Consider the following 25620-nt stretch of genomic DNA (forward strand, 5'->3'; position numbering starts at 1 on the left):
AAGTACTTACTATGTGCTAGGGACTACATTAAGCACTGGGAATACAAAGGAAAGCAAAAGACAGCCCCTGCCCTTACAGAACTCACAGTCTAATAGGGGAGATAACACATAAAAGGATGTTTAAAAGTACATGGAGAAGACATGGGCATAATAAAAGTTCAGAAGAGAGCAACAGGGTGGGAGATGATGAGATGACTACCTTAGGTGAGCCATTTTTAAATGAATCTGGAAGGAAGTCAGCACTTTGAATTCACCATTCTCTCCAATCACAGTGACAGGGTGTACTGATGAGGTGTGAGTTTTTGAAGTGATCTTGCAGGATTATGACATTTCAGAGGACAAGATGAAAATCCAGAAGAATTCAACCAGTAGAGAATGATGTCATTAAGGATTTGTTTGACAAGAAGAGAAGATGAGCTGATGACCTTGCAGGTTAGAGGTGAACAGTCAGAGTGCACCACTGGTACATTGTTATAATAGCCTCCTGTTAAATCTCTGTATCTCACTTTTCCCCCTACACACACACACACACACACACACAAACACACAAGCACCAATCTTTTCTCAAAGATGTCAACAAATTTATTTTCCTAATTTGACTAGCTTACTATGTCACCTCTTACTCAATAGACTTTAATGACTTCTTATTCCCTGGGTTTAAATATAAACTTCCTTGATTGGAATTTACAACTCTTAGATAACTGGCCAAGTCCAACCTTTCCTATTTCTTTATACATTATTCCTCTCCATATACTCTATGATTCAACCTTAATGGTTCACTTGATGTTTTGCATACCTGATGCTTCACCTCCCATCTCTGTGCCTTTGCATTGATCCCCACCCCACCCCACCCCCATATACATATATGGTTAACTGAAGGTACTTGCTTCTCACTTTTGCCCCTCAAAATATTGGTTTCCTTTATGATATTCTTCAGATACTAGTGCACTATTTACCAAAACAACCTTGCATTCATTTTGTGCATATTGTCTATTTATTTACATATATATGTATATATATATACACATACATACATACATACATACATATCTATATCTATATCTATCTATCTATCTATCTATCTATCTATCTATCTATCTATCTATCTATATATATATTTGCCCTTGAAGGCATGAGCTAATTCATTTTTGTTTTTGTATCCCCAGTCCACTTTGCATCATGCCTGGTACATAGTAGGTCTTTAATAAATGCTCATGAATTGATTGACTGATATACACTTACAACACATTACAATTTACAAAACAATGCCCATCACTGTGTGTAGATGTGTTGGGGTATAGGAATAGATCATGGGAAATGACTAAATTAAGTAATTGGGAGGTTCAGTGGTCTAGGGAGTTCCATTATGTGTGTTGAACTCCTGTAGTATAGGAGCAGGTGTTGGGTTATAAGAAAAATTCTGTGTGCAAGGCATTGGATTCATTGAGGAAAGAAGGAGAGTTTCCTGGAGGTCTATAGACAATAGCTACCAGAATCTTGATGGAGGTGATAAATAAAAAGTATATGAACCACCAAGGAAGAGAAGTTACTGAGTGATGGTAGTAGAGGAAAAGGAAGATTTCAATGGGGAGATAGGAGTAATCTAACTCCTCCCACTCCTACCCTTGCATCTATAACTTGAGGGATAGAGTATGAGTGAAATTGCAAGCCATAATATATATGTGTGTGGGTGTCTATACACACACACACACACACATATATATTATGGTTTGCAATTATATATATAATTTTTGTGTGTGGGTGGGTGTATATATATATATAAAATTTCTTTCTTTATAAGATGAATACCATGAAGCCCACAGAGATGAACTGATTTTCTCAGGGTCACACAGATGTCTATGTGAAGATATGAACCCAGAACTGCTTTCTCTAAGTGGTGTTTCCACTAGCCCTCATGGAATCTCAATAAAGGAATTTGCCTGAATAAATAATATCTACAGTCTTTTCATGTCCCAAATGTTTGTTTCTATTTTTATTTCACATTAATAAGCTTGAACGTGTCTTAGAAATGAGGAATAAGGATGTTGGAAGAATTAGTCATATGCCAGGGTAGTGTTGCTCTAATCATTAATAGGGAAGTTCAAAAGAGGGGTGGGTTTAGGGAGAGAAGTGAATGAGTTTTATTTTGAATATGTTGAGATTGAGATGTTTACAAAACACCTAATGGTTTCAGGAAGTGTTATTTAGATTGGAGAAGAGAAGACATAGGATTTTGGGATGTGGGGAGGGGTCCTGAAATAATAGTTGTCTTCAAATATTTGAAGGAACAACTGTCTTCAGGAGAGAGGTCTAAGAATTGTTGTGCTTCTCCCCAGAACACAGAATCAAGAATATTGGATATAACACAGGGAAGCAAATTCAGGATTAGTATAAGGAAAGCTCCCTAAAAAATAGAACTCCAGAAAAGTGGGGTGGGTTAATTGAGGAAACAGTTAATTTTTTGTTACTAGAAATCTGCAAGTAGATGCTGTATAACTCCTTGTCAAAGATGTTACGCAGAGAAAAGACTGATGATAGATGGAGTCAGAGACATCACGGTTGAAATTTTCCCTCTGATACTGCATAAATAAGAGGAAGTCTCTTTTTAAAAAAATATTCTTAGTTTTCAACATTCACTTTTACAGGATTTTGAATTCCAAATTTTCTCCCCATCTCTCCTCTCCCACCCACCCCAAGACAGTGTGTAATCTGATATAGGTTCTACATATACATTCATATTGAACCTATTTTCACATTAGTCATGTTGTAAAGAATTAGAATCAATAGGAGAAATCAAGAGAAAGAAGAAGCAAATAACAACAGCAACAAAAAGAAAATCATAAAAGAGAGAAAGCAAATAATATGTTTCAATCTGCATTCAGACTCCATAGTTCCTTTTCTGGATGTGGACAACATTTTCCATCATGAGTCCTTTGGAGTTGTCTTGGATCCTTGCATTGCTAAGAAGGGATGAGTCTATCAAAGGTAGTCATTGTGCATTGTGGCTGTTACTGTGTACAGTGTTCTCATGGTTCTGCTCACTTCACTCAGCATCAGTCCATACAAGTCTTTCCAGGTTTTTCTGAAGTCTGCCTGCTCATTATTTGTTATAGCACAATAGTATTCCATTATATTCATATACCACAACTTGTTCAGCCATTCCCAAACTGATGGGCATCCCTTCAATATCCAAGTTTTGGCCACCACAAAAAGAGCTACTATAAAGGTTTTTGTATATGTGGGTCCTTTTGTCATTTGCATAATTTGTTTGGGATACAGATCTAGAAGTGGTATTGCTTGGTCAAAGGGTATGCATATCTTTTTAACCCTTTGGGCATAGTGAGGAAGTCTTTTTACCTCTGAACCTCAATCACTTGCATTACGTAGCTCATAGTTTCATTTTTTTTTGCATGTATGTGTGAAAAGTGCATTGTAAACCTTCTAGTACCACATAAATAAGAATTATTGTTAGAGAGAGATTTAGAAGTGAGTCAAGTATAGAAGCTACAAACAAGAAGGTTGGTTTTCAAAACCCTCTTAAGATACTGCTAGTTGTGTCCTCAGACAAGGAAATAGAATTCTCTCAGGTTCAGTTTCCTTACTGGTAAAATGGGGATAATAATGGCACCTACCTCCTGGGTTTGAGAGGATCTAGTGAGACATTGGGTATAAAGTGCTTCACAAACATTACTAGATGATTTGGGGTTGTTGTGGTTGTGGTGGTGGTGGTAGTTATTATTGTGGTTGTTGTTGTGATGATGGTTTTGATCATGGTGGTTGTTATTGTGTTTTGTTACCCCTGCTGCTCGTGGTTGTTTTGGTGGTAGTTGTTAGTTTAGTGGTAGTGGTGATTACGGTAAGTTGTTGCTATAGTGATGGTGGTGGAGGTTGTGGTTAGTTGCTATAACTGTAGTTGCGGTTCTGGTGGTGGTTTTGGTTGTGATTTGATGGTTCTTGGAGGTTAGGGCCTGTTAAAGAAGGCTTCTGAATTTGAAATATTGGCCTTTTTTACACAATACTTCTGTGACCTGAAAGACACTCATGTTTGGGGGCACATTGGTCCTCTATAAGCCATTCAAATCATATCCCTGTGGAAAGTTTCTCGCTGTAAATTTATATAAGACCTGCCCTGATTTTTTTTATTTTTATTTTTATTATTTCGGATTTTAGGCAATCGGGGTTAAGTGGCTTGCTCAGGGTCACACAGCTAGTAAGTATTAAGTGTTTGGTCTGAAGCCAGATTTGAACTCAGGTCCTCCTGACTTCAGGGTCGGTGCTCTATCCACTGCACCACCTAACTGCCTAGCTGCCCCTGAGGCCTGCCGTGATTTGATGAGTGTGCAGACAATCCATCCATCCTCATGAGCATTTTATTGAGATTAGCCATATTTTGTGATGGTACCCAACATGAGAAGATGTCATATCTGGTGATTCCCACACTTTTCCACAACATGTCTCTTGATTCCACTTTTGGGAAGAGAACAGTAGTTACATGGAGACAAAAGTTTGCCATACAGGCATTTATGATCATTTTCTATGACATCAAAATCATTCCATATCTAACTAACTGGTACCACTGAACCCTAATGAAAATAAGACTGCAATGGGGAGCAGAGGTCACCCACTCTGCTCCTTCTCTTTTCGTGTTTCCAGAGTTACTCAATGCTTATGGAAGCTTCAATGAAATCTGGATGGTCTAGTTCAAGGGTGGGACCTGCAGGCTCGAGGCCATATGTGTCCCTCTAGGTCCTCAAATGTGGCCCTTTCAACAAAAAGGATTTGTTCTGTGAAGTTTGGAGTCAGTCAAAGAACCACACTTGAGGACCTAGAGGGCCACATGTGACCATGAGGCCACAGGTTCCCCACCCAAATCTAGTTGCCAGTTGCCAGGAATTTAAAAAATAATAATAATAATGAGAAGCTGCACCTTTTTCTATTCCCAGTCTGAGAAAGACTAAATTGAAATTGTGGACCATTATAGAGATTGGAAGATGCATGCTGAAGTGGAAAAGAAGCTATAAGAATTAAAATCAATTTTACTCAACTATGAATAAAGATTCCTTTTGTTGAAGAGGGCTTTTGTAAAAAGCATCTTGAGAACTACCCGAAGGACCCCTGTATTTCCCATGCCAGTGTGGTGTAGGTATTTCTAACCAAAACAGTTGAAAATGTATGGATTAATCTTTAAACATGATGACCCTGGAACACTATCATGAAAGAGGTACTTCCCTGGAGCAAGAATAAACTATAGCGGCAGACATCAACTGTGAAAGATGGTAGCAGTATCTTAGTAGAGAAGCAGTGGCTAACTAAGGCAGATGATGGTTCCCACAGATAGAAGAAGAAAAAAAGAAATGACAGCTTTGGAGCCAGAAAGGTATGAGATCTTCAGGATATGATAGCTATGGAGGAATGGGCTGACTATCGTAGACTGTAGACAGAGATTGTCAGTAACAAGAGGAAATCTAGGATCTTGTTAAGACTGCTATAGAAGGGTGGTGAGACAAAAAGAGCTAGAGCCAGTTAGATGCCTAGAGATAAGAGTCATGAGCTATATTCTAATAATTGTAAAACTTTTTGCTGCAAATGAATAGGATACCAAGGAATACCAAGGAATACCTTTTTCCAAGGTAGATTTCCATGAGTATGGAAGACTTTGTGATATTTTACTCTTTTGTGTTTTGGTCAAGGGTAACAAAATTATTCTATTAATTTTCACTTGCGATGTACTCTGCTATTCTGAGCCAAATAAATCTTTGTTTTGATTTCATGGCAGAGATTGCACCATATGGGAGCAGAAGTCATATTTGTAAAATAATATATGCATAGCACACCCCCCCAAAATAACAAACTTCCTCGTGAAACTGAGGTTGCTGGGGATTTCAGAGTCAAGTGAATCCAGGTTACTTTCACTTCCCTTTAGTTCTCATTAATAGGAACATGCAGACAGAGGGAAGATGGGGCTTAGGAGATAGCTGCAGTGTTATTCCTCTACCTGCAGATTTTTCATATTTAAATGCTTTTCCTGGTTTCCTTTTTGTTCTGTTTTGTTTTTTCAAAACATTTTCAGCATCACATTTAAGGAGGGGCATTGACAACTTGAGTGTACCTACTGGACAGTTTACAGGAAAAAAATATTCTGTAGGAGAACTTCTTGAACAAAACAAAAGGTTTTTAAGTTGGGGGAAAAGAAAATTTGAGAATGGGACAGTTTTTTTCTCTCCTCAGTTATTTTTGTAAATTTCATTTGAAGGAGGGAGTTAACTTTTATTTTTTTTCTGTAGCTACAGCCCACAAAATTAAGACTAATGGGTGAGAGTTTCATGCAAGCAGATTTTTGTCTCAGTAAAAGACTGAGCTTCTCTAACTATTAGAGGGGCTCAGAAAGGAATAGGCATAAGTGGATTTCCTGTCATTGGACATGTTCCTGTAGGGGCTAGATGACCAGTTGGAGATGTCCCAGAAGAACTTTCATGCCTTAGAAAGGGGTTGCATTAGGTGACTTCTAGAACCTTTTCTGGATTTGACATTCAGTAATTTTGTAAGATTAGTTTCTATCATCATTGAGGATTGAGTTGTGGCATGGTAAGAAATGAGCAGTCCATTGTATTCCCTGAGTTCTTCTGAGTTGTGTTTCTGGAGAAAGTTAAAAAAATGTATTTTCACAGAGGGTACAGAGGAAGTTACAGATGCAACTGGGAAACCAAATGAGTTTTAAATCCATTTATCAAAGAACCTTCAGTTCTTGTTTTCAGGCAGGTGAAACAATAATAAATACTGGGGAAAGAAAGTTAATCTGTATTCAGAGCATTTTATTAAATAAAAAGAAGGAAAAACACAATACTGCAGGACCTGTTAGCTCTTGCCAACTCCTGTTTATGGTGGCAGTTAATTTTCTGGTGTTCCATTAGGAACATTTTGAAAAATGACTGAGAAGAGTTTTGTACCAGATTTTCCAAATATGAGTGCTGCGATTTAAGGAGGACCCAGAATTTTGAGGCCGAAGGTAAAGAGTGAATTTTGCCGATACAATCCATTGGAGCTGCTCTCACATTTTTCTTTACAAATAAAGTCAAGGGAGGAATTGTTTCTGCTTTTCATACCAGTTGAAGGAACAGGGGATGTTCCACCTCGAGAAAGAGAAGATTTAAAGTGGTACATGATACGAGTCTTCAATTATCTCAAGGGTTCCAACATGAATTAAGACTATTCCATTTGACCTCAGTGTACCACACTAGGAACAATGAAGAAAAGTTATAGGAATGAAGATTTTGGATAAATTTAAGAAAGAATATAATAATGGTAACTGATGGGGTGCTTGGTACCTGTGCTTGCACCCCAATTCCAAGACCATATTTCTCCCTAGCCTTAGGAACACTAGAAACACTATCCCTGGCAGTTTCTCCCCAGTTCAAGGACACAATGCCTAGCAATTACTCATGAATGGGTCTTAGCAACACCCTTATCTCTTTCCCTGATGCAATTTTAAACTGCACCTATAGGAATTATTGGTTTGAACTGGTTTTGTATGGACTCATAAAGATATTCTACCCACCGGACTATCTATGCCAACTCCCTACCTCATTATCTGTATCCTGGATTCTTCATTATGTGTATCCTAGACTTAAGACATATGTATGCTCTTTACATCTATCTTGGCAAACAAGACATTGATTGGTGGCAGACTGGGCAACCCTCAGCAGACTCTGACCACTAGTTAAGTTGGTGACGTAGTAGGCCTAAAACCACACCTCCATGTGCCCCCCACCCCCCTTGGGCTTTTCCTGGTGAACACTTTGTAAAACACCTGCACAGTAGATACAAAAGGTACGTATTCCTTTAAGAACTGACCATTCCTTAACCACACCCTAATCCCGCCCCACATCACCTAGTTAGCATATTTGGCACATGTTTTACTACAGTTTATCCTATATAAACTTTAACTGTACCCTTCTAAGGTCACAGGTTCCTTAAGAACTTTTGCCGCTGAATAGCGTAACAATAAATTTTTGCCAACTTGCCTTAAAGATTTCTTGAGTCTGTGAATTCATTCCAGATGACCCTTTTGTGTGCTTCAGTCTTTGGGGGGTCCCTGAACCTCTCAAACTGCAACAACAGTCACATCATGGTATAGTGGAAAGATAACAAGGCTTGGAGGCAGGAGAGACCTGAATTCACATCCTGCCTAACTCTTTATGCAATAATGGACAAGCTAATTCATTTCTATGACTCTCAGATTCCTTATATTTAAAACGACAATAAGCCTGTAGTATTTGATTAATTAGGTTGTTATGAGGATCTTTAGAGATTGTATACATAAAATTCTTAGCAGACCTTCAAGTCATACCTGAGGCAGCTAGAGAGTGCAATGACCTGGAGTCAGGAAGACCTGAGTTCTAATCTGGTCTTGGATACTTACTACTATGTGACCCTGGTAAAGTCAATTAACCTCTGTTTGCCTTTTTCCTAAACTGTAAATTAGGAATAAAAGTAACACCTATCACCCAGGGTTGTTGTGAGGAAAATGAGGTAATATTTGAAAAGGACTTCACAGAGTGCCTAGTACATGGTAGGTGCTATATAAATGCTTATTCCCTTCCCTTCATTTCCCATATTTGGAACTAGCACAGAGTAGTTGGAGATTCTGCTCCAGATGGAGATAGCCCAGGAGTTCTCAACTGAAACAAAAAAAAATTCTCTGATCTTTCCTATTTCCATGTCATTACTCTTGGTGTTTATTATCTAAAACCAAAACCAAGACCAAACAACCAAAAACAACAACATAAACAAACAAAAACAATGCTTCCTTATATCTTGCATTTATGAAATTGATCTTTTTTGAAAACCCAAGTATAGGCCTTTACAATTATCCTAATTAAATTTCATTTTATTAAGTTCTGCCTGACTTTTTAGGTCATTGAGATCTTTTTTATATTTTAATTCTGTCTTCTAATTGCGAATACCCTTTTCTCCTGGTCTGTCATCATCTTGAAATTTTATGTGCAAGCCTTCTATGTCTTTAACCAAGTAATTGATAAAAATTCAAACAAAGCCTGATTTAGGTCAGATCTCTGGGCCCTTCTACTAAATACATCCTTCCAACTTGATGGTGACTGATTAACATCAATATTCTTCTTATTCAGCTTTTCAATAACTGTATTATCATTAAGTCTACATTATTTTCCCCTTTTCCACAAGGATATATGAGTGTTTTTGTGAAATGCTTCATTTCTTCATTTTGAGATACAGTTGTTTATACTGGTGCCACATTGATCTCCCAGACTGCAAGGTTTCACATAACATTTTATTACAACTAGTACCTTCCACAGCATTCTCCATACAGTCAGTATGTAGTGGGAATCATTCTGTATTTATATCATACTTTCAAATTTCCAAAACATTATTCTAAAACAAACCTATCAGGTAGATCATTTAAGTACCAAATCCATTCTAAAGATCAAGATAATGTACAACTTACCCAAAGCCACATAGACTATAAGAGCCAGGGCTGGAACTTGAACTCAGGTCCTTGGACTCAAAGATCTGTGTTCTTCTCATTATACCATTTTGTGCCCCTGAGGTTATTGAATAAAACTGAATCAAATTAGCAGAAGGTGACAAGTCCAAGTCAAGAACACAGGGTTGGTTACAAGTTTGGTAAGGCATGGTCAGGAGCATGATGATAGTCATGAGCAAGTGGTATGAATTCTTAAATGAGGCTGTTTAATGGAGCAGTTCAATGTTGGAGACTCAGGTCACCACAAAAGAAAAATTCTTTATCCCTGTAATAATTGTCATGGGGCTTTGGATCATGCTTAGATCACCTTAGATGTCATCCAAGTAGGGAACACCAGGAATCTGATTCTGAGAGTCAGGAGGACTGGTGCATGTGTGGTCATTCTATGTTTGCCAACCTTAGAGTTAGGAGCAGCCATTTTCCATTGGGTTTATAGCCAGAGGTGTCTGAAGCTTTAAGACAGCCTAACTAGATATAAAGGGATATAAAGACAAAAAAGAAAAAAAAGAAATAACGGTTGTCCTCAAAGAGTTTAGCTAAGGATTTGGGGGGAAGATGTACAGGGTACATCAACAAAGCAAATGCAAAGTGTCAACCAAATAAATACAAAGTAATTTAAAGAGGAAGGAGGCACTGAGAACTAGGTATTTCATGCATTCTACTTCCACTTCCCCCCATACCTCGCACCCTCAACTTGTGATAAAAGAAAAGAAGCAAAGGGATCTGTATGAGGCAGGCAATAGATGACCGTCCTTTTCCTGTGACCAACAGTATGACTTGCCATGCACTGACTTTGGCTAATTGTCATATGCTCTGTGGAAGTTAATAAAACAGCAACCTAATGGCCTTTTCCACCTGAGCAGGCTGTGATTTGCATAAGATGTCTTTTTTTTTCAACAAAGGGTGAGAAAGTTCACATTTCCATTGCAAAGTTCCTGATAGTTATTCTGGGCTCAATTATGCAGAAATTTTGTGCATGAAGGAAAGAGTGGGAGAACTAGGAATGATACATATTGATCCTCCAGGAAAATAGGCATTTATATCTATAATAATAAATCTTCCCCACACCTAAAAGATCCTCTCAGAAATGCAATGTTATTCAGTTTGTTTTCTAGGGGGCTTGCCACATACCTAGACCTTAAACATGACTCCCAAAATAATTTGACTTGGCCAGTTACGTGATGGTAACAAGAACTTCAAATAATTGTAATTTTGGTCCCAGAAAACAAATAAGTAAATCCTCTCCCCTTTGGAAAGAGTCTATTGACTATGGGGGGAAATATTGCAGGAATTATCAGATTTAGGTAGTATGTAAGTATTTAGGCTTAACTGTTTTTCTTTATTATAAGGGAGGGTTTAAAGCTTGGGGGAGGATTAAATCTGGAAATTACTAAGGTAAAAAATATTACTTTAAGTGATATATAGCATGATATGTAGCATGATGAAATGATTTGTAGGGATTAAATTTGAATTTTCTGATATTAAATCACTCCCACTGGGAAAACATGGTGTATGGTAAAGAACATCTGAAGGAGGAAACAAAGGTCCCAGGTTAAAGCCCCAGCCTTTTCACTAACTCACTCTGTGAGCTTGGATATGTGATTTCCCCTCTCTTTTCATCAGTTTCCTCACATGTAAAATGAAATAATTGGATTAGATTTTTCAGGTTTCTTTCAGAACTAAAATTAGATGGACCCATATTAATTTTGGACCCATATATTTTGCAGGAAATGACTGAGAGGCTTATTGACCTCAGCTGGTCAAGGTCATTCGTGGTGAGGATCAAACAACAATCCATATAAAGAATCCAGCTGACATAGGAGAATAGGTGAAATGAAACAATGAATGCATAAGAAAGGTAAAAACTTTGTTAAAAAAAAGTATTATGGCAAAATTAATTTGAAAAGAGACACTCTAGGCAGGGCATTTCATCTATCTGCCCCTCTAAGATTTTGTTTGTTTGTTTGTTTTTTAAATGTGGACTCCATTTTTCCTAAAGTAGTTGAAAATCTGTTATTGGTGTTTTACTGTGTATGTTGGGCTGGTAAGCAGGCAGATAGAGCTATGAGTCTTATTTACTCCCCTCATCTTTTTGTGGTCATTGTGGCTTCTCTTTACAGCAAAGTCCCCCAGGCCTCAGGGGAATAATGTTGATTTGTTGTTTTGTTTTGTTTCAATATGTTTTGTTTTTGTTTTTGTTTATTCTATACCTCACCATGGTTAATAGTAGAGGCTTGCCTTAGTGCCAGTCCAGGAAGTTAAATTCTCCCACTTTTGCTGGCTTCTTTCCTCAGAGAAATCCCAGTGAATGTATTTTCTTTCTACTAGGAAGCTGTAAAAATGAGTCAATGACTCTATCCTTAAACTCTGAGCCCCTAATAGAAATCATGCTTTCAAAAACAGTCAATTTCAAATGTTTCTCTTCTACATTGTTCTGAATCGCTTTCCTCAATATTGCATTCAAGAAATAGCACATAGTTTAGTGAGGCAGTAAATCAATAGTTTTGTTACATTCATTTTCTTAAAAAAAAAAGGAAAAGAAAAAAACCTAAAAAAAATACAGATGTGTAAAGAAACTTTTAAGAAGTGGCAGCTGATGCATTCTAAATCCTGTGGAAACATCCATCTGAGAATTATTCACTTCTCCCCATTCCCTCTTTACCTTTCTCTCCTGGAAGGGAAAAAAATAAAAATCAATAGTTTTAATCTATAGTAGGAAGGATTTATTGCAGTTCAGAACCCTATCTGATGTGGGTACCATGATATGTCCACACTGCTTCAGATTTGGAGTCCCCCCATTCAGCATACTTTTGTCTGGTCTTATGTAGTCAGCATCTCTGCAGTTTTTGATGCACCCGGATCCTTCTTCTTGCTTTTGAAAACCCAAAAGTGGAAGAAGTCTTCTTCTGTCTGCCACAAAGCAAGGAAAACCTCTTTAATGGAGTTGAGGAGGATGTTGGGGAATATCTGATCAAACCAGAAAACATTTATCCCTAGAGTCTTTAGTTATTCAATCATTTTTTTTTCAGTCATGTCCAACTCTTCATGTTCCCATTTGGGGTTATCTTGGCGAAGATATTGGAGTTGGTTTCCGTTTCTTTCTGAGACATTTACAGATGAGGAAACTGAGGCAAAAAGGGTTAAGTGACTTGTCCAGTGTCCCATAGCTAGTAAGTGCCTGAGGCCTGATTTGAACTCAGGAAGATGAATCTTTCTGTCCAGACCCAGCACTCTATCCACTGTACCACTTAGCTGCTCCTAGGGTCTTTATGCCCTTGGAAATAATTGAGGGGGCAAAAAAAAAGGTGTGGCCATAACGGAATTACATAAGGAAACTCCTTCATAAAGTGGAAAATGCTGTAAAACTATTAGTTGTTTTTTTATGATTTTCTTGTTGCTGTTTCTTTGTTTTAATATAAAAGGCAGTAACTCCTTTTTTTTTTAATTTGAGGGCATTGACTTTTTTTTAACTCCTAAGCAGCAGTTCTCTAACTTCCTAGTACAGTACCTGGTATATAAGACCACCACAATAAGAAGCATTTGTTAAGCACCTTACTGTATGTCAGGCACTATATTGAACACTGGGATTTCAAAGAAATCGAGCAGCTTACAGTCTAACACAGCAGACAGCATGCATGCAAACAATTGTGTACATACAAGCGAGATAGAGGGTCAATTGGAAGTCAATTGGAAGTCATAGAGATTTGCTATTTATAAAGGATTCTGGGACTTAGGACAGTATAGGACCTTTGCCTCTCCTATGGTCTTCAAGGGTTCATATATTAATTGAACTCAGAAAATCTGACAACTTTATTGATTGGGATTGGGGAGGAAGAGGAAAAACAAAACAAAACAAAACAAAACAAAAACGTATAATAACTTTCCTTTACATATTGAGATTACATCACCACTTCAATGATATTTGACTGCTGCTTTGTCTGGGATCCTATCTACAAATGCAAGTTGGTCAGTAAATGATTCATGCCATATTAAATTCTATTTCTGTTTCCCTATGCTGCCTTTCCACATTTTCTTGACACTTCAATTCATTAGGCAAGCAGAGTGGAAGCACGTCACTGAAATGCTTCTGTTCAATAACATACCATCTCGTTGCCGACAAACCCCAGTGATTCACCTCCCCTGGCAGAAGGTTGTCACACTTCAACTCCTTTTCTAATAACGGGCTGAAGTCTCCTACCTAAATCTATTCCTGACAAGTCAGGCATAGTTGATTAATGAGCCCATGTCCCCTCCCCCAACCCTTTCAGTGAACGTGGGGCCGCTCAAACAGAAGAGATGTTGATTAACACTATGTCGGACAAATAATTATGCACCATAAGAACCTTTAACCTCAGAAAGCCCTATCTTCTTTAATCAGTTGAGACTAAAAATTATCAGATAATTGCATTCTTATGTTCTAATCAACTCGCGGGCAGGGGAAAAAGATGTTGAAGCAAGAATTAGAGCAATGAGTTCCACGGTTTGTTTTTTTTTTTTGGTCCAATTGAGGGCTTTAATAGGATCATAATCTCATTATTTTTATTTTAATATTGGAGTTTTCTTTAAGTGAGAATTTTGTGGCAAACCACAGGGAGTTTGGCTACAGTATATAGATATATTCACAAAAGACATTGATTAACTATGATGTTGAAGAGGCTGATGAGAGTTTAAAAATATATATACACATATATGTGTGCATACACATATACACATATGTATACACATATAACATTGGAATATATACATATTATATAGATAGATAGATAGAGATAGATAGATATATTCTAGTGGCCGAATAGACACTCATATTACATATGCTTTATCGGAGCTTCAAGCCCTTATATTCTCTCTGGTTTGGGTTCCTGTGCTCTCCATTGAATCAATTTTAGCTTTGGGGGAGCAATGAGCAGAGAGGCACATATGTGTTTTATTTGTGGTTATGATTATTTGATTAAGATAGTTCTGAGCTTCCAGAAATCTCTGAATAGAGCAGAAGCCAGTGAATCCAGAGTCTGGACATGAAAATTTGTGTGTGGGAGTGTTAAGCGAAGATGGGATGAGGTATGAAGAGAGCATTTTATCAAGGATATATTTCAGTAGTTATAAATAATTGTTTCCTGGTGACTTAGATCTGATAAGTAAATGGGATCTATAGTATTGTCTACCATATAAAGAGGTAAATGTTTTCTTTCTTTTTTGATAAAAATAGCAGAGAGATGCCCTGTGTTGATTCTCTTTAAAATGAGCAATTATCTCTTTATAAGTTGTTCCTCTGCACCTACACCCTACATCACCCAACATCATTTCATATATATATCTATTCACATTTCGCTGAGACCATCACTTTTATCATTTCCTATGGCTCAATAATATGCCATTATTCACATACCAAAATTTGTTCAGTCATTTCTCAATTGATGGACATTTCTTTCACTTCTGATTCGTTGTCAACCACACAAAAAAAGGCTTCCATATATATTTTGGTACATATGTGTCCTTTTCCTCATTCTTTGATATCTTTAGGATATTGACCTAGTAGTGGTATTGCTGGGTAAAATGATATGTACTATTTAATGACTTTGCAGTATGGTACCAAATTGTTATCCAGAATGGCTAGACAAATTTACATGCCACCATGACTGTACATGTGCCTTTCTCTCCTCAGCCCCTCCAACAATTGTCATTTTCATTTTTTTTTGTCTTCTTTGCCAATCCAATCACTATGATATGGAGTCTTAGCATTGTTTCCTTTTGCATTTTTTACAATTATTAATTATTTGGAGCTTTCTAAATATGTTTATTATTACCTTGGGTTTTTTTTTTTATTTGAAAATTGCCTGTTCATATTGTACTGATTCTCATAACCAATTCAACACTATTCCTTCTGAATGAAAAAGACAGCTGCATTTCTGTGTGGCTATATTTGTGGGGAATAACTCCTGTGTCTAGCATGAGAGTGTGATATAAAATTGGAGTAAAATGAGCACTAGATTTGGAGTGAGAGGGCTTGGACTAAGGTAGTGAAGTTCGCTCTCTCATCATCTCTCACTTGGACTATTACAATAGATTCCTTGTTGGTGTTCCTGCCTTAAGTCTTTTTCCCTAACAATTTATCTTCTGCAGAGAAGTCAAAGCGATTTTTTTAAAGTGTAGATGTGATCATGTCATTCCCCATTCATATGGATCTCTATTACATCCAAGAACAAATATAAACTCTATTTTTTTTCATCTAAAGCTCTTGACAAAGGGGCCTCTGAATGACTTTTATAATTTTCATATGAATTACTTCCCTCCATGCATTATATGGTCCAGTAATTAAAACTTGCAGTTTTATTGTGCTGCTATGTGCCAGACACTGTGCTAAGTGCTTTACAATTATTGTCTCATTTGACCCTCACATTTGACCGCTGGAGAAAGATGCTATTATTATACCTATTTTACAGTTAAGGAAACTGAGATGCATAGGGATTAAGTGATTTGCCTAAGGTCACACAGCTAATAAGTATGTGGGGGGTTCTGGGAGGAGAGCATAGATTTTAACTCAGGTCTTCTTGACTCCAGTATGAGAGTTCTATCCACTGTGCCACCTGGCTGATTCTTCAAGCTATGTATCTACATTTGTATATGTCTTTTTCTCACATAAAATGTTTCATCTTCTCTCATAATGTCTTTTCCCTTGCTGCCTATTATGCCTGGAGTGTTGTCTCTCCTCACACTCACTTCTTCAAATTCCTGGCTTTTTCAAGACCTAGTCCAAGCCCCATATTCTGTAAGAGATTTTTCCTAGACGCCCTCCTCCTCCATCAGGTGCTAGTGGCTGCTTCTCTAAAGCTATTACTTATGTGTCTCTCTATATGAAATATAATATAATATAAATAGTATTACATACATAATCTCCTATGTATATATATATATACATGCTGTCTCCGCAGTGAAAGGTAACTACTTGAGGGAAAGAGCTATATTTTGTTTTCTTTGTATCCTGAGTGTCTTATGCTGGGCTGGATTCCAGGGACTTTCATCCTTAGGGTTATGAGTTGTTATATTCCCAGAGACTTCTTTGATGAGTCAAGGTGGGAAAAGTTATAGAGGAGGGGGTGAGAGGGTGTTACTTTGGCCTGAAGCCAACATCTGTCATTATCCAGATTGAAAATAGCTTTGACAGCATAGAAAAGTGATTCTTACAACTGGCTCTGAAGGATGATAGAGTAAATGGTGACTGAGTCAAGGATCCTTATAATGCTCCAAGTGGGAAGAGAGAGAGAGAGAGAGAGAGAGAGAGAGAGAGAGAGAGAGAGGCCACTAGCTCTTCACAAGAGCACGTGGTCTCCCCCTTTCCTGCTATTTGGTGAATAGATATTTGAAATATTAGAGACTAATCTTCAAGTTTTTATAAGCTTCTGAAGTTTGAAAGGACCACTAAAGGTTAGAAAGGGAAATGCATGCCATATATTGCAGGCAGCTGAGTCTAGTGTGGCTCACATCTGTGAAGAGAAGCCTCGGAGATCAAGCCCAGAAGTCATCAGCCTGGTAGCTAAGACAAGGGGGCCTGTATCAAGAGAGTGCCTTTATTCTTAGTAATGTCACAGTTGGAATTGAACTCGATTGGGTGAACACTTTACAGAAACACTTTTGTTTGGGGCAGCTAAGTGGCACAGTGGATAGAGCACTGGCCCTGAAGTCAGGAGAACCTGAGTCCAAATCCAGCCTCAGACCAAACACTTGACCCTTACTAGCTGTGTGACCCTGGACAAGTCATTTAACCCCAATTGCCTAAAAAAAAAACCCAAAAAACACTTCTGTTTGAGTCCATTCTCTTCAGGGATTGAGGTGATAGAGGGGTCAATGGAACATTTTTATATTTTGGTTCTTGATGTTTCTTTTTATTACATATCCCTTTGTAAAGACTGATACTAACTAGTTAGTAGATAGGGAGGATAAAGCAACTGGCTAAATTGATTGTAAGATACTAAACACTAGTACTGATAATACCAAAGAAATATTAATTAGCACTGGAGATTAATATAGTGGGAACACACTGGAATATGGGCTAGAGCCAAAAGCATTAAATGAACCCCATTGGCCCTCAGTGTCTCACCTGTAACACTAAAGGTTGATATATAACTGTCTTCTGGGGACCCAATTTTCCAGCATGAGAGATTTAAGAGAAGGATCCCCAGAATTGCATACAGTCTACACAGTAATACTATATATTAGGTTGTGTTGTGGTTTTTTCGAACCCTCACTCTACCTCCAAAACAATAAGCTATAGTGAAAAGAATCCTGAATTTTATTTGAGGACACTTTTTATCCAGTCCCAAAGCAAATGCTGGCTACTTGTATGTGTATTTAACCTCACCAGGTCATAAAAGCACTTTATAAATGTTAAAGCCATCTGTAAATTGTAGCAATCATTATTAATATAAATTCTTTTTTTAAAGAGGCACCTGAATCCATTTTATGTTGTTTCTCCATAAACAGCTTGCACAGAATTTTTTTTTCCCTCCTCTGCCAAATGTCATCATTTCCCTCCTACATTGCTTATGTTGACATGTCATTTTTCCCTAGTGGTCAAAATGGGTTACATAAGGTAATGGAGTTGGGGAAGAGGGGGAGAGATATATTGCTGTCTGTCTCTCAATATCTTGCTTTGGAGCACACCATTAGGTACACAGCTACATTGTTTGGCTGAGTGGGGCTGCCTGTGACCCATGTGACAGGGATTAATGGATACCTACTCCTGCCAACTCACTTTTGTGAACTTCAGCTCACCTTGACTGCTTCTTGTCCCCCAGCATTTTGACACTGCCCTTGACAGGATTCATTTTAGGGGTTTGGGTTTGTTGACACTTCTCACAAACATGGCCAGTTTCCCCCTGAAGTCCTCTTCCCATGGCTATATTTCCAAGGTCATCTTCATGTTAAAATATATTCAGAGGAAGGTCTATGTATGTGTCCCCATAACCATATACCAATAGTAAGGAAAAAAAAAACCCATTGTGGTTAATTGTTGCCATTATCGTAAGCTCACTATTCCAGGGATTATCAAAGGGTCCTGGACTAGAATATAGATAGATAGATAGATAGACATATACATATATATGTGTGTATGCATTTATATATACACACATATACACACACATATATATGTGGATAGATCTCTCTATATATGTATATACATATAAACACACATTCATACACACATGTATGTATGTGTCTTTAAATTATGAAACAGGTCTTAAGTACTCATTGGGCTCACACCAATACAACTAAATACTGGGGCACATACATGTGAATCTGACATGATTTCATCAGTCAGATCATGTATTGGAATGGGAAACTCCTTGTATAGGGATTCCCTCCACCAGTGCAGAATTCAGACTTAGCAAATAATCTTATCTGTTTTGAGAAAGAGATGTTAAGTAATTTGTCCAAGGTCACATGACTTAGAAATGTCAAAGGCAGGATTTGAACCTGGATATCGTATTTTACGATCAGCATTTATACCCTAAGTTATGTTTGTTGCTCCTTTTGCTGAAGGACATGGAGAATTTGAAGAAAATATGATCTTGACTCTGTCATTTATAAGCAGTAGTGTGCTGGCAAGTATTTAAGATCCAGCTATGGACCAAACAAAATATGGACAGCACACTTTCAAGTTTAATCTGCATTATTAACATTTTCTTTGAACAATCAAGAAAAAAATCATTTGAGCCCAGATTTGTAGCGTTTGCTGATTTCTGATATTTAAATGCATACTAAACTTAACAACCAACTCTCAGGACTAGTTTTCTGCTGGATCCAGCATTTATGGTAAAAAAAAATGTTAGGTGCCCAGTTTGCTTGTTGAATAATAGGGTTGGACCAGATGCTTTCTTACTAAGGTACCTCCCAATTGTAATATTCCACGATTCTGTGACTCTGACTACATACTTTCCTGTAACTTACTATATGTTTGCATGTAGGGGTGGAAGAGGAGGAGTCAGGGAAGGAAAAAAAAACCAACACAGATCCAGAAAACTATAATACATAGCAAGGCATAGGTGTATGTGAGAACTCAAAGGGCTTCTACGTAAAGAAAGAAATTATCAACCAAGGAGGACTGGAAACAGACAACATGGCATGGTTGAAAAAGCGGTGGATTTGCAGCCAAAAGATCTGGGTTCAAATCCTCCTTGCTTTGCAATTTATTATCAATTTTCTATTAAACTTTTGACTAGATAACAGATACTGAGGGTCCCTGAAAAACAGAAGACATGATCTCTGTCTTTATCAGAGACATGATCTGCTTTAAAAACTTAGATGAATACATATGAAACAATCATAGATAAGTAGAAGACAGTAATCAAAAATCAAGAACAAAAATCATAGGGTTATAGATTTAGAGATGAGAAAACTGAAGTGTAATATCGTCCAACTCTTTCATTTTACAGATAAGGAAGCTAAAGCCAGAGAGATTAAAAAACTTGTCCAGTGTCACAGAAGGCATAAGTAGCAGAGGTGGGATGTGAACCCAGGTTTTCAAATTCTAAATCTATCATCCTTTCCATTATGCCATAAAAATGTTATAAGAATTCAGAGAATGAGAAATAATTATTGTCAAGTCACAGGTCTGACAAGGCACTTTAAGGCCTTTTACCCTACCAAGAGAAGCAAGCCCTCTGAGACAGTCAAAAACAACACTTGGGAACCTGTCGGTAGGCAATTTACCTCCAGTGGTATTGCCTGACTCCTGTGCAGCTGCTTTACCCAAGCTGCTAAAGTCTGGTTCCAATCTTGCTCCATGACTTTTCATTGTACCAGCTCCCATAAGCCTTTACCGACTCAATCATTCCTTCAGCCAATGTTTATTAGTCATCTATAGAGTAGAGAATGTTGTGCTAGGCTTTGGGGAATATAATATTTGCCCAATAAATGGTTGTTGAGGGATTAATTGTTGAGTTAGTGAATCCATGAGTCCAGTAGTATTGTGCTTGACCTCAGAACAAAGAAGGCAGAGGATTAATCTGTGATTTGGAGAAAACAATGGCATCTTTTCTAGAAAGCTCTCCATTTTTACGATAACAACATCTGAGAGTAATTGACTCTGATTTTGCAATCTTAGAATCCAGTAACGCAAACTGTCAGGTTGGAAGAAAATGGTAAAAATTATAAATGACTTTGAGTCCAGCAGAAGCCTCATCATTCATGTAGTCATATTTTGGACCATTTGTTTTTCAATAAGGCTGGAAACAAACTAGTAAAAATATGGGACTCTCTGGAGAAATGGATTGATGCCTTTCCCTACTTCCTTAGGAGAATGATAGTCTAAGAGAAAGAGCCAATGGCTTCAAATTAGAAGAGGTGAGTTATGAGGCATTGGAGTGTACTGGAAATAGCAATAAACCGGGAATCAGTGGACCTGGGTCATACTCTAAGAACTGATATTAACCCACTTCATGACCTGCACCAAATCACTAAATCACTTGCACTCCTAGGGCTTAAATTATAAATATTCCCTCATGAAGTTACTATTAAAATAGCAATTATATATATATCTATATTAAAATATATAATAGTATATATATGATATATACATGCACACACATACACATACATATGTATATATACATGCATACATACATATATACTTAAGAATGGTTAATAAATGACATCTAAATCATTAAATTAGAATCTGATGGAGTCATTTTATTTTATTCCCTTACTCAAGAACCTTCAATGGCTCCCTATTTATAGAATTGCATACAAATTTCTGAGTCTAGCATTCAAAGCCTCTCACAATACAGCTTCAACCTATCTCCACATATAAATCACACTTTTTTTTTAAAAACTTCCCCTGACATAATCTAACTTCCAGTCAAATTAGCTTACTAATCCTCTGCACATGTGATTATATCTTCTATGTCCATACCTTTGAACAGGCTGTCCCCATAACCTGTAATGTACTTCCCACCTCTTCTTGACAGAATCCCCAACTTCCCTCAATGTCCAGCTCAAATGCTACCTACCACAATAATAACCCTCAGAATCCCTCAGGATTTTAGTGCTCCCTAGAAAAAATGTTTTTGATTTACTGTGTCCACATACTTAGTTGTGTTTATGTAGTTACATGTCATTAAATTGTAAACTCAGTGTATAAGCCATTTCCTTTTTGTCTTTTTATCTATAATGCCTTGAATATAGTAGGCACTCAATATATGATTTATGAATTGAACTGAAATGGAATCAGGAGGTCTGGCTTTTAATCTTTTTTCAAATATTCATTATGTAAACACAAGCAAGCCACAGTCTTTCAGAGTCTCAATTTCCTCATCTTGTATTGACATGTTCATATTTGCATTGCTCACCTTACTGACTTAACACAGTATAATTGAGAGTAAGACAAGACCTTAGACATCCTAATCTAACCCAACCCCATTGGTTTGTAGATGAAGAAAATGAAGCTAAAGGAAATTAACTGATGTGAAAGGTCACACAGGGAGAAAGGAGGAGAGTCAATATCCGAACCCCACCCTTCTTACTCAAAATCTAGCATTTTTCTAAAAGTCCTGTGCTGTCTTGCGTTGAGGTAAAATTCTAAATACATTTCTAAGTGCATTGTAGAAGTGAATTGAGAAGACTTCAGATTCCAACCCTACCTGAACATGTATCTCTTTTACCACATCTCTGACAAGTCGTCATCAAACTGCTTAGAAAACGTTTCCTTTCATCAGGGCAGTAGGTAGTGCAATGGATAGAGCACTGGACTAGGAATCAGGTAAACTCATCTTTCTGAGTTAAAATCTGGCCTCAGACGCTTGTTAGCTGTGTGAACTTGAGAAAGTCACTAAATCCTATTTGCCTCAGTTTCCTCCTCTGTAAAATGAGCTGGAGAAAAAAATGGCAAACCACTCTCATATCTTTGCCATTAAAACCCCAAATGGTATCATGAAGAATCAGACACAACTGAAACAACTCAACAGCGATTCCTTATCTTGGGTCAAAATCTGCTGAGGTATGACTTTGCACTTTTCTTTAGTAAATTCCATCTTATTAGATTCAGTCCATCACTATGACTATTTGAGGCATCTTAGGAAAGCTGGTGTTGTCTACCAATGTATAGGTATCCCTTTCAGTTTTGCATCATTTGAAATTTTGATAATATTACTATCAAATTTATTACCAGTCATATTAAATAGCACATGTACGACCAAGGACAGATGGTGGATTCAAGTTGGCATCAATCTATTAATGATTTCTTTATAGAACTGGCCATTCAAACAGTTCCAGATTCACCTATGGCTTATTCTCTATTTCTCTACATTTACACATTAATAGAATGAGAGATTTGGTCAAATGCCTCACAGAAGTTTTTATTAAAATATAACTAGAATATTTTTCCTATCAGCTAATAGCTATGAAAAGAACAGGAACTGAGGTTAATATGGGATGATAGGTTTGTTTGTTTGTTTTTAGTTGGGAAAATATTTTTTTTTTGTCTTCAATCCTGGGACAGCTAGTGCTTTCATTCACAATGACATCATGTTTTTTTCAAAGATTGCTAAGAAAGAAATAGCAATCATTCACTAATTCCTTCATCAGATTTGGATATAGTTTATCTGGGCCTTATCCTGGAGGCAGCTATCTCTGCCTCCTTACTATGCTTGAGATCTCTTTATTAATTCTTCATGGAAAATTTAGTCTTTTTTTTTCTTTAAAGAAAGTGACATCTTTTATCCGTAGTCCTTCCGAGAAGGTTTGTGTAAAGTCACTTCTCAGAATGAGAGGTTTACTGAATCAGCACCTGGTAACCTATTTATGATGATACCATAAGCAATATTGGGCTGTGGGTGCCAGGGTCCTATCACTTTCTTTGACTTAGATTTCTCATATAAAAAAAATAAGGGTGACATTTCCCTCTATCTCCCAGTAGCTAGATTCAAAAGACACTTAAAGATTTCACCAGGTCTCCAGATCATCTCAATAATACTTTTAAAAATAATTTCAGTCAAAAATTTATAGTGATTTTGTGATTTTTATTGAGTATCTTAGTTTATTGATAAAGATATAACATCACCAGTGTAGTCTGCAATGTATGTGATCTTCTTCTTCTTATAAACAGCATCCGCATTCTCCAGTAGATCTTACATGAAAATCTAACCAGTGTGCTGGAAGCTATCTTGTTTGTATGTTTATTTTCTTTCTATGGGTACCATTAAATAATTTTTATTTTATTGTAGAAGGAAAGAGGTCACCAAGGTGTTGTTGTGGTCTCTATATGAACAAAATGTATTTATCTAGCACATTGGGTATTTCATATTACTTTCCTCTCAGTGATCCTGTGGGGAAGATAGTGGAAATACTATTTTTTAAAAACCATTTTAGAGATGAGAAAACCAAGGCAGAGATAATTTGTGACATTACTATAGCCACCCAGCTAGTAAAAAAGTAAGAAAGGATCTGAGAAAGGATTAAAATTAAAATAAAAACTAATATCATATCTACAGTACTTTGCAATTTGCAAATATTTTCCCCTTAGCAATCCTGAGAAGCAAATAGTATATTATTATTCCCATTGTGCAGAACTAAATATCACTACCAAAGTATTCGTATACCTGTCTTCTATAGCCCATGCAACATTGGTTATTTCCCATTTATTATTTTCATCACTTTGATAAAAATGTTAGGTAAAACGTTACGGTTGCTTTATTTTGAATTTCTGTTGTAATTAGGTGATAACTTGCCTGTCTTATTTTGTAAATTCTTTTCATATATATTTGTGTACAATGGATAATATTATATGTGTATGTATTTTATGTGTGTGTCTATGCACACACACCACCACCTTCCACCCCTAGGGTTACTAACTGGAGGAGCCTTGCCTCTTCTTAATTCAGAGCAGGTGCAGATTATCCTCTGCCTCCTGTCTGCCATCAGGACATGTTTAGTTGCCTGCTGAGCCATAATTCTCTGAATGATAATAATGATAATGATAATAACAATAATAATAATAATAATATAATGATGATGATATAGCTAGCACTTATCTAACATTTACTCTGTGCCAGGCACTGTGTTAAGCACTTCATAATTCTTATCTTATTTGGTCCTAACAATAATCCTAAGAGGTAGGTGCTATTATTATCTCCATTTTATAGATGAGGGAACTAAGATAAACACAGAAATTGTCCAGGGTCACACAGCTGGTAAGTGTTTGAGGATGGATTTGAACTCAGGTCTTCCTAACAATAGGCCCAGCATTCTATATGCTGTGACACCTATCTGTCTCAGACACACTTAAGGCTACCCCTCAAGCCTCTCCTTTAATACTGGTAACCCCCTCTGTCATCCACACTCTATCACTTATTTTTAATTTCTCCTTGTCTACTGACTCATTCTCACAGCCTGCAAACATGCCCATGTCTCCTCCATCCTCAAACAACCCTCACTTGATCCTTCCATCTCTAATTATTATATAGTCCTGTATCTCTTCTGCCCTTTGTGGCTAAACTTGAAAATGTTATAGTTGTCTACACCTTCTCTCCTCTCATTCTATTCTAAACCCCTTACAATTCAGTTGTAACCTCATCACTCCAATGAAATTGTTCTTTGTAAAGTTATCATTGGTTTCTCAAATGCCAAATCAACTAGCCTGCTCAGTCGTCATTGTCCTTGACCTCTCTGCCCCTTTAACAATGTTGATCAATCTCCTCTCTTTTCTCTCTAGGTTTTCAAGACATTAGTTATCTCCTGATTCTCATCTACCTATCTGACTATTTTTTTCTCAGTATCCTGTGGCTTCCCTTAAGTTCCAGCTAAAATCCCATTTTCTAAAGGATTTTTTTCTAACCTCTCTGAATTCTAATTCCTTAACTCTTTTAATTATTTCTCATCCTATGTATAGCTTATCTGTACATATTTGTTTGCTTTTTTTACCGCCTCATTAGATTGTAAGCTCTTTGTGAACAGGGACTGTCTTGCCACTTTCTGTAACCCCAGCACTTGTCAATTCTTTCCCTCATTCCTTCCTTCCTTCCTTCCTTCCTTCCTTCCTTCCTTCCTTCCTTCCTTCCTTCCTTCCTTCCTTCCTTTCTTCCTTCCTTCCTTCCTTCTTTCCATCCTTC

The sequence above is a fragment of the Vombatus ursinus genome, unplaced genomic scaffold (assembly GCF_900497805.2).
Source record: "Vombatus ursinus unplaced genomic scaffold, bare-nosed wombat genome assembly UNPS02005236.1, whole genome shotgun sequence".
Taxonomy (NCBI): domain Eukaryota; kingdom Metazoa; phylum Chordata; class Mammalia; order Diprotodontia; family Vombatidae; genus Vombatus; species Vombatus ursinus.